Below are 9531 nucleotides of genomic sequence, written 5' to 3'. Positions count from 1 at the left end.
TGGCAGGATGCATCATCATCTTGAAAAATGATTTCATCTTCCCCAAACATCCTTTCAATTGATGGGATAAGAAAAGTGTCCAAAATATCAACATAAACTTGTGCATTTATGGAAGATGTAATGACAGCCGTCTCCCCGGTGCCTTTACCTGACATGCGGCCCCATATCATCACTGACTGTGGAATCTGCATGTTCTCTTCAGGCCGTCATCTTTATAAATCTCATTGGAACGGCACCAAACAGAAGTTCCAGCATCATCACCTTGTCCAATGCAGATTCACGATTCATCACTGAATATGACTTTCATCCAGTCATGCACAGTCCACCATTGCTTTTCCTTAGTCCATTGTAACCTTGTTTTTTTCTGTTTAGGTGTTAATGATGGCTTTCGTTTAGCTTTTCTGTATGTAAATCACATTTCATTTAGGCGGTTTCTTACAGTTCGGTCACAGACGTTGACTCCAGTTTCCTCTCATTCTTTCCTCATTTGTTTTGTTGTGCATTTCCTGTTTTGGAGACATATTGCTTTAAGTTTCCGGTCTTGACCCTTTGATGTCATCCTTGGTCTACCAGTATGTTTGCCTTTAACAATCTTACCATGTTGTTTGTATTTGGTCCAGATTTTAGACACAGCTGACTGTGAACAACCAACATCTTTTGCACCATTGCATGATGATTTACCCTCTATTAAGAGTTTGATAATTTTCTCCTTTGTTTCAATTAACATCTCTCGTGTTGGAGCCATGATTTATGTCAGTCCACTTGGTACAACAGCTCTCCAAAGTCTGATCACTCCTTTTTAGATGCAGACTAACGAGCAGATCTAATTTGATGCAGGTGTTAGTTTTGGGAATGAAAATTTACAGGGTGATTCCATAATTTTTTCCCACATAATTGAGAGAGTCCATAATTTTCCCCCTATGCTTGTTCTAAAAAAGTAACCATTACTGACTACCACATTTTTTGTTCTTGATTTCTTTTAGTGTTTCTTAAAGCCAGAAAGTTGCCATTTGAAATGACTTTAGTTTTGTGCCATGTCTGTGATCTGCTTTTTTTTTATAAGAAAAAATAAACAACTGAATGAAAATCCTCAAAGGTCGGTGATTCCATAATTTTTGCAAGGGGTTGTATATACCAGCACTGGACTAGATCACGGGAGCATTATTATGATTTCATCCTTTATTCCGAAATTGGAAGTACTACAATTCCCAGCATGTCATGCTATTGTCAACTTTGGCAGAAATTCAAACTTCATAAACTATAAGTGATTGTCACATCCCCAAGGCACAGTTATCACCAGCACACATTACACTTCACACTCCGGCCACTAGAGGTTCTGCTGATAGGCCCCGTTGCGGCGCCCCCTTCCCCCGGGCCCCATGCTCGCAAGCCTCTTCCACATTGGGACCGGGCCACCGGCATGGAGCATTTCTACAAGGCCCCGATCTCGCCGACCGTCATGCCAGGCGAGGTCTATGCCGAGCGCACCATATGCCGCTGGGTGAACCCGGGGTCGAACATTATGGGGTTCCCTGGGGTGAAGACGCGAGAAGGGGAGATGGTGGAGGCCCTTAGCTGGGAAGAGTACCAGGCCCAGCTGGATCGGCAGTGGGAGGAGCAGGAGAAACAGCATCAGGCCCAACGAGAAGCCCACTACCGGCGGGACCTCGAGGTGAAGGATCGGGCCCGCAAGGACCGCACCACGCACCAGGCCCCGCGCAGGCAGGGCACCGTTGTGGACTTCAAGCTCCGTGGGGGATGGGGCTTCATGAAGGAGCCGGATCTATATTCCAAGGTTTTCATAAACCGGCGGGATGTGGAGTCCCATCTCAAGGAAGGCCACCCAGTCCGGGATCTATACAAGGGGGATGAAGTCACCTACACCCGACATTTCGGGGAGAAGGGATTGGTTCGCCCTGAATGTGTGCAAGCGGCCAGCTCCATGACATCACTAGTCAAAGCGGTGGAGAAGCCGGCCCCCATAGCGAGGGTGCCCCCTTGTGACCAGACCACGACCGTCACCAAGACCACGGTGGTGACCCCCACATGCACCATCGTAAAAACCACCACTTGCACCGTGGACACTACCACTACGGTGGTGGCAGAAAGCTCAGCCTCAGGAGTGGTTGGCACCTCGGTTGCTGCGAGGTCCAGGACAATTGCCACACAGACCCCTGATTGGAGCCCGGGATCTCCTGTGACCACACCGAGTGCCCGTGAGTACCCGGCGGGGTGGCCCCGCCCACTGCTGCCGGTGGAGTTGTCATGACCACTAACGCCGAGGAAATGAACCTAGAAGAACCGAGTATGTAAATAGTTAACTGTTTCCTGTTTGCTGCTTTAAATCCGTCCAGGGTTAACTCCTAGGGATCCCTTTGTTTACCCGGGATCCCTCTTCTTTTTGTTTGTTCATCATTGTTTCCAAAGACTGCCGGATCATGAACAGTGAATGAATCCAAAACTGCTTTGTATATAGTTTGCACCTTCTTAAAGGTGCTACTGGTTTTACGCAGAAAGAAGACTTTGCGAAGATAATTCTTCTGGGGTTAGAGAGAGAGTTCTCCTGAGAACTGTAGAACGACAGTTGGCTGCTGAAAGAGAGACAATGACAGTAGGCCCGGCCCAGGAGCTAGGCGGTCCTGCATTGGTGAAGCTAGAGAGGAAAGACAATATGAGTTTGTCTTATAGTACTTTATGGTAGGCCTTTAGTGGGTTCAGCTTATACGCCCTTAAAGGAGAAGTTAAATTATTGTTCAGAATTTGCACTGAGTAGAATTCCCGGCAGGGTACTGAGAGTTATTTATTGTCATAATGTTATTTAAAAATATTTAACCTTGTTTTGTTTGTAACGTTCAAGTGTCCTCACCTCCCATAAAGGGAAGCATTGTTCTATCTACTTGTTTTAAGCATTTCAAAAATTTGTATGTCTTTTGCTGAATTGTATTGTTGTTCTTCTTCCCAGTCCAGGAGTACTGGATTTAACCGGGGGGAGTGCAGCGCCCCAGAGACCTGGTCGTTGCAGTATGACCCTCTGCCACTAAGGCAGAGGCGTAGCTAGAGCTTTTGCCGCCCCGGGCTGTTCCCGAGTTTGGCGCCCCCCCCCTCCCCCAGCTCAATACACACAAAGGTTACCAAAAATGGTTTTCCTGTTTTGTAGAACTTAAACTGGGCCTAATGGTGTCACCCCCACATGCCAAACCTGTGACTTAATACCACCACACCATGACCAGACCACATAGTGACCGAATAATACTACATACAAGGGACAAATACCCCAACACCATTTCCAGACCACATATTACCACCACATAGTGACTGAATACTACAATACTGATCAGTAATAAAAAAAAACACAATACTATCACCATAAGTGCCAGTATTCACAGGAGATCTGTACTTAGTATGCAGTGTCTGTGTAGAGGTAATACAGAGATCACTGGTGAAATTGTACACAGGAGCTCAGTATATAGTATACAGTGTATAGTGTCAGTGTATAGGCAACACTGACTCACCAGTGATGTCTCTAGGTGAAGTCCTTCATCTTTCATCCAGCACAGACCGCCATCATTTCATCCAGCCAGGACTCGTTTCTGCAGGAAATAACACAGTTATCTCGAGCTCCGCTTGCAGAACACATTACTTAATTTTTCACAACTTCTACATTACACCACATGAAGAAAAAAAGGTGATATAGTGTCACTCTGCACAGTAACAGGACCGCCCCCCCCCCCCCCCCATTTAAAACAGTATACTCAAAAAATAAAATAAATACATCACTGCAGTAATAATATCCCTTAATTAGCCCCTATGGTAATACTATTCCCCACCCTGGCCCAGTTTATCTCATTCCTGGCTCCAGCCATATGTTGTCGTATCCTGCCCTCATGAGTATCCATTCTACCCCATATGATCTCCCCATCCTGCCCCACCAGCCTCCATCGTATCCGTCCTGCCCCATGATCCAATCCTGCTCCGTGTCTCCAATCATGCCCCGTATCTACATTCTGCCCATGCCTCCAGTCCTGCCCCCAGTGTGTCCAGCAATCTGCCCCAGTGTGTCCAGCATATTACCCCCATGTTGTCCAGCATTGCCCCAGTGTGTCCAGCATATTACCCCCAGTGTGTCCAGCAATCTGCCCCAGTGTCCAGAAATCTGCCCCAGGGTCTCCAGCATTGCCCCCATTGTGCACAGCAATCTGCCCCAGCGTGCACAGCAATCTGCCCCAGCGTGCACAGCAATCTGCCCCAGCGTGCACAGCAATCTGCCCCAGCGTGCACAGCAATCTGCCCCAGCGTGCACAGCAATCTGCCCCAGCGTGCACAGCAATCTGCCCCAGCGTGCACAGCAATCTGCCCCAGCGTGCACAGCAATCTGCCCAGCGTGCACAGCATTGCCCCAGCATGTCCAGCAATCTGCCCCAGTGTCCAGCATTGCCCCAGTATGTCCAGAAATCTGCCCCAGTGTGTCCAGAAGTCTGCCCCAGGGTCTCCAGCATTGCCTCAATGTGTCCAGAAATCTGCCCCAGGGTCTCCAATATTGCCCCAGTGTGTCCAACAATCTGCCCCATGGTCTCCTGTATTGCCCCAGTATGTCCAGCATTCTGCCCCATGGTCTCCAGTATTGCCCCAGTGTGTCCAGCATTCTGCCCCATGGTCTCCAGTATTGCCCCAGTGTGTCCAGCAATCTGCCCCATGGTCTCCAGTATTGCCCCAGTGTGTCCAGCAATCTGCCCCATGGTCTCCAGTATTGCCCCAGTGTGTCCAGCAATCTGCCCCATGGTCTCCAGTATTGCCCCAGTGTGTCCAGCATTCTGCCCCATGGTCTCCAGCATTGCCCCCAGACAGAGTCAGACATAAAGAAAACGCCACTGCACTAAGGGGCGTGATGGTACGTCTGATGGCACTGAAGGAATTCCACTGACCAGGTATCACCAGCACACATTACACTTCACACTCCGGCCACTAGGGGGAGAAAAAGGCTTTATTTATTGGGCCACTCCTCACACTGGTAAAACTAGGGGCTGGGGAGGAAGTTAGTCAGAAGCTGACTGGGTTGGATTCAGGCAACATCCCGTGGCAGGGGGTGTTGCAGGGAGAAGACACAGGGGGGTCCCTGTCAGGCATTGGAACCTGGCAGGAGCCTAGCGACCAGAACAGAACGTTACGGAACCGCGCCTGCACACCCCGCGGCGGTATCCAGGAGAGAGACACGAAGGGAAGGATATTGTGGAACAGTGTAAACGAGATCAAGCACAAAGGAGACAAAGTAGGAGTCGTGCCGAGAGAGGAAGGCAACATCTTACTGAGGCGCGTAACTGGTGGCCGGAACACCTAGGGAGTAACCAACTTTACGTCTTACTTCAAACTCCGCAGGACAGTTAATTATAGGTTGGCTGTCTAACCTAAACCCCTATGAAGACATAGGGGGCAACAGTGGGAGAGGGGCGTCTCTAGGGTCCCGGAAGACCTCCAGGCCTTCCCGTCATACGGGTGGCATCCTAGCCATAACATACCTGGGGGACGTTGAACTAGAAACATCTGGAACATATTAGAAAGAACGAACGAACGAGAACAGCAGTTGTGAGGACTATACCGAATGCTCAGCAGGGTAGCACTACAACACACAGGTGCTAGTGGTAGGCAACGATTTCCATCTGCAAAGGGAACTCTGGATGTGCCCATCCGACCGGCCGGTCTCTGAGAGCCCTGTCAAACATACTCTGGATTGAGGATTCTGAAGTCTTCAGTAAAGAGGTAAAGAGACTGCAACCTTGTGTCCTCGTTATTGACTGCACCTCACACCATCACCATCCACCTTACTGGGAAGCCCTGGGGACATACTTCACCTGTGGGAAGGTATACCATCCAGCTGCCATTCCATCACCCCAGCGGACCCCACAGCAGCGTCGGTCACCCTGACCGAACACCACAGGTGGCGTCACGAATCCCTGATAGACTGCACCACCTTTATTGGACGCCCCTTAGCAGGGTCGCGGACCGGATCTAGCCACCGTGACAGCCTCAGAACCGAACCAGAGAGGCCCGGTACCGAGAACGCGCGACCCTGTGTCTGGGGGCGCTCCACATCCACCCCAGCCCCCTGTACCCCCTCCATCACCTATACCTCTGCAGCCACCCCAGCCCCCTGTGACCCCTCCATCACCCATACCTCTGCATCCACCCCAGCCCCCTGTGCCCCCTCCATCATCCATGCCTCTGCATCCACCCCAGCCCCCTGTGCCCCTCCATCATCCATACCTCTGCATCCACCCCAGCCCCCTGTGCCCCTCCATCACCCATACCTCTGCATCCACCCCAGCCCCCTGTGCCCCCTCCATCATCCATGCCTCTGCATCCACCCCAGCCCCCTGTGCCCCTCCATCATCCATACCTCTGCATCCACCCCAGCCCCCTGTGCCCCTCCATCACCTATACCTCTGCATCCACCCCAGCCCCCTGTGCCCCTCCATCACCCATACCTCTGCATCCACCCCAGCCCCTTGTACCCCCTCCATCACCCATGCCTCTGCATACACCCCAGCCCCCTGTGCCCCTCCATCACCTATACCTCTGCATCCACCCCAGCCCCCTGTGCCCCTCCATCACCTATACCTCTGCATCCACCCCAGCCCCCTGTGCCCCTCCATCACCTATACCTCTGCATCCACCCCAGCCCCCTGTGCCCCTCCATCACCCATACCTCTGCATCCACCCCAGCCCCTTGTACCCCCTCCATCACCCATGCCTCTGCATACACCCCAGCCCCCTGTGCCCCTCCATCACCTATACCTCTGCATCCACCCCAGCCCCCTGTGCCCCCTCCATCACCCATACCTCTGCAGCCACCCCAGCCCCCTGTGCCCCTCCATCACCCATACCTCTGCATCCACCCCAGCCCCTTGTACCCCCTCCATCACCCATGCCTCTGCATACACCCCAGCCCCCTGTGCCCCTCCATCACCTATACCTCTGCATCCACCCCAGCCCCCTGTGCCCCCTCCATCACCCATACCTCTGCAGCCACCCCAGCCCCCTGTGCCCCTCCATCACCTATACCTCTGCATCCACCCCAGCCCCTTGTACCCCCTCCATCACCTATACCTCTGCATCCACCCCAGCCCCCTGTGACCCCTCCATCACCCATACCTCTGCATCCACCCCAGCCCCCTGTGACCCCTCCATCATCCATGCCTCTGCATCCACCCCAGCCCCCTGTGCCCCTCCATCACCTATACCTCTGCATCCACCCCAGCCCCCTGTGACCCCTCCATCATCCATACCTCTGCATCCACCCCAGCCCCCTGTGCCCCTCCATCACCCATACCTCTGCATCCACCCCAGCCCCCTGTGCCCCTCCATCACCTGTACCTCTGCATCCACCCCAGCCCCCTGTACCCCCTCCATCACCTATACCTCTGCATCCACCCCAGCCCCCTGTGCCCCCTCCATCACCTATACCTCTGCATCCTCCCCAGCCCCCTGTGCCCCCTCCATCACCTATACCTCTGCATCCACCCCAGCCCCCTGTGCCCCCTCCATCATCCATACCTCTGCATCCACCCCAGCCCCCTGTGCCCCTCCATCACCCATACCTCTGCATCCACCCCAGCCCCCTGTGCCCCTCCATCACCTGTACCTCTGCATCCACCCCAGCCCCCTGTACCCCCTCCATCACCTATACCTCTGCATCCACCCCAGCCCCCTGTGCCCCCTCCATCACCTATACCTCTGCATCCACCCCAGCCCCCTGTGCCCCTCCATCACCCATACCTCTGCATCCACCCCAGCCCCCTGTACCCCCTCCATCACCCATACCTCTGCATCCACCCCACCCCCCTGTACCCCCTCCATCACCCATACCTCTGCATCCACCCCAGCCCCCTGTGCCCCTCCATCACCCATACCTCTGCATCCACCCCAGCCCCCTGTGCCCCCTCCATCACCCATACCTCTGCATCCACCCCAGCCCCCTGTGCCCCTCCATCACCTATACCTCTGCATCCTCCCCAGCCCCCTGTGACCCCTCCATCATCCATACCTCTGCAGCCACCCCAGCCCCCTGTGCCCCCTCCATCACCTATACCTCTGCATCCACCCCAGCCCCCTGTGCCCCTCCATCACCTATACCTCTGCATCCACCCCAGCCCCCTGTGCCCCTCCATCACCCATACCTCTGCATCCACCCCAGCCCCCTGTGCCCCCTCCATCACCCATACCTCTGCATCCACCCCAGCCCCCTGTGCCCCTCCATCACCTATACCTCTGCATCCTCCCCAGCCCCCTGTGACCCCTCCATCATCCATACCTCTGCAGCCACCCCAGCCCCCTGTGCCCCTCCATCACCTATACCTCTGCATCCACCCCAGCCCCCTGTGCCCCTCCATCACCTATACCTCTGCATCCACCCCAGCCCCCTGTGACCCCTCCATCACCCATACCTCTGCATCCACCCCAGCCCCCTGTGCCCCTCCATCATCTATACCTCAGCATCCTCCCCAGCCCCCTGTGCCCCTCCATCACCCATACCTCTGCATCCATCCCAGCCCCCTGTGCCCCTCCATCACCCATACCTCTGCAGCCACCCCAGCCCCCTGTGCCCCTCCATCACCTATACCTCTGCATCCACCCCAGCCCCCTGTGCCCCTCCATCACCCATACCTCTGCATCCACCCCAGCCCCCTGTACCCCCTCCATCACCCATACCTCTGCATCCACCCCAGCCCCCTGTGCCCCTCCATCACCTATACCTCTGCATCCACCCCAGCCCCCTGTGCCCCTCCATCATCCATACCTCTGCAGCCACCCCAGCCCCCTGTGCCCCTCCATCACCTATACCTCTGCATCCACCCCAGCCCCCTGTGACCCCTCCATCACCCATACCTCTGCATCCACCCCAGCCCCCTGTGCCCCTCCATCACCTATACCTCTGCATCCACCCCAGCCCCCTGTGCCCCTCCATCATCCATACCTCTGCAGCCACCCCAGCCCCCTGTGCCCCTCCATCACCTATACCTCTGCATCCACCCCAGCCCCCTGTACCCCCTCCATCACCCATACCTCTGCATCCACCCCAGCCCCCTGTGCCCCTCCATCACCTATACCTCTGCATCCACCCCAGCCCCCTGTGCCCCTCCATCACCTATACCTCTGCATCCACCCCAGCCCCCTGTGCCCCCTCCATCACCCATACCTCTGCATCCACCCCAGCCCCCTGTGCCCCCTCCATCACCCATACCTCTGCATCCACCCCAGCCCCCTGTGCCCCTCCATCACCTATACCTCTGCATCCACCCCAGCCCCCTGTGCCCCCTCCATCACCCATACCTCTGCATCCACCCCAGCCCCCTGTGCCCCTCCATCACCTATACCTCTGCATCCTCCCCAGCCCCCTGTGCCCCTCCATCACCTATACCTCTGCATCCACCCCAGCCCCCTGTGCCCCCTCCATCACCTATACCTCTGCATCCATCCCAGCCCCCTGTGCCCCTCCATCACCTATACCTCTGCATCCACCCCAGCCCCCTGTGCCCC

This window comes from Ranitomeya imitator, chromosome 1, assembly GCF_032444005.1.
Source record: "Ranitomeya imitator isolate aRanImi1 chromosome 1, aRanImi1.pri, whole genome shotgun sequence".
NCBI classification, from domain to species: Eukaryota; Metazoa; Chordata; class Amphibia; order Anura; family Dendrobatidae; genus Ranitomeya; species Ranitomeya imitator.
This window is presented reverse-complemented; position numbering follows the sequence as displayed.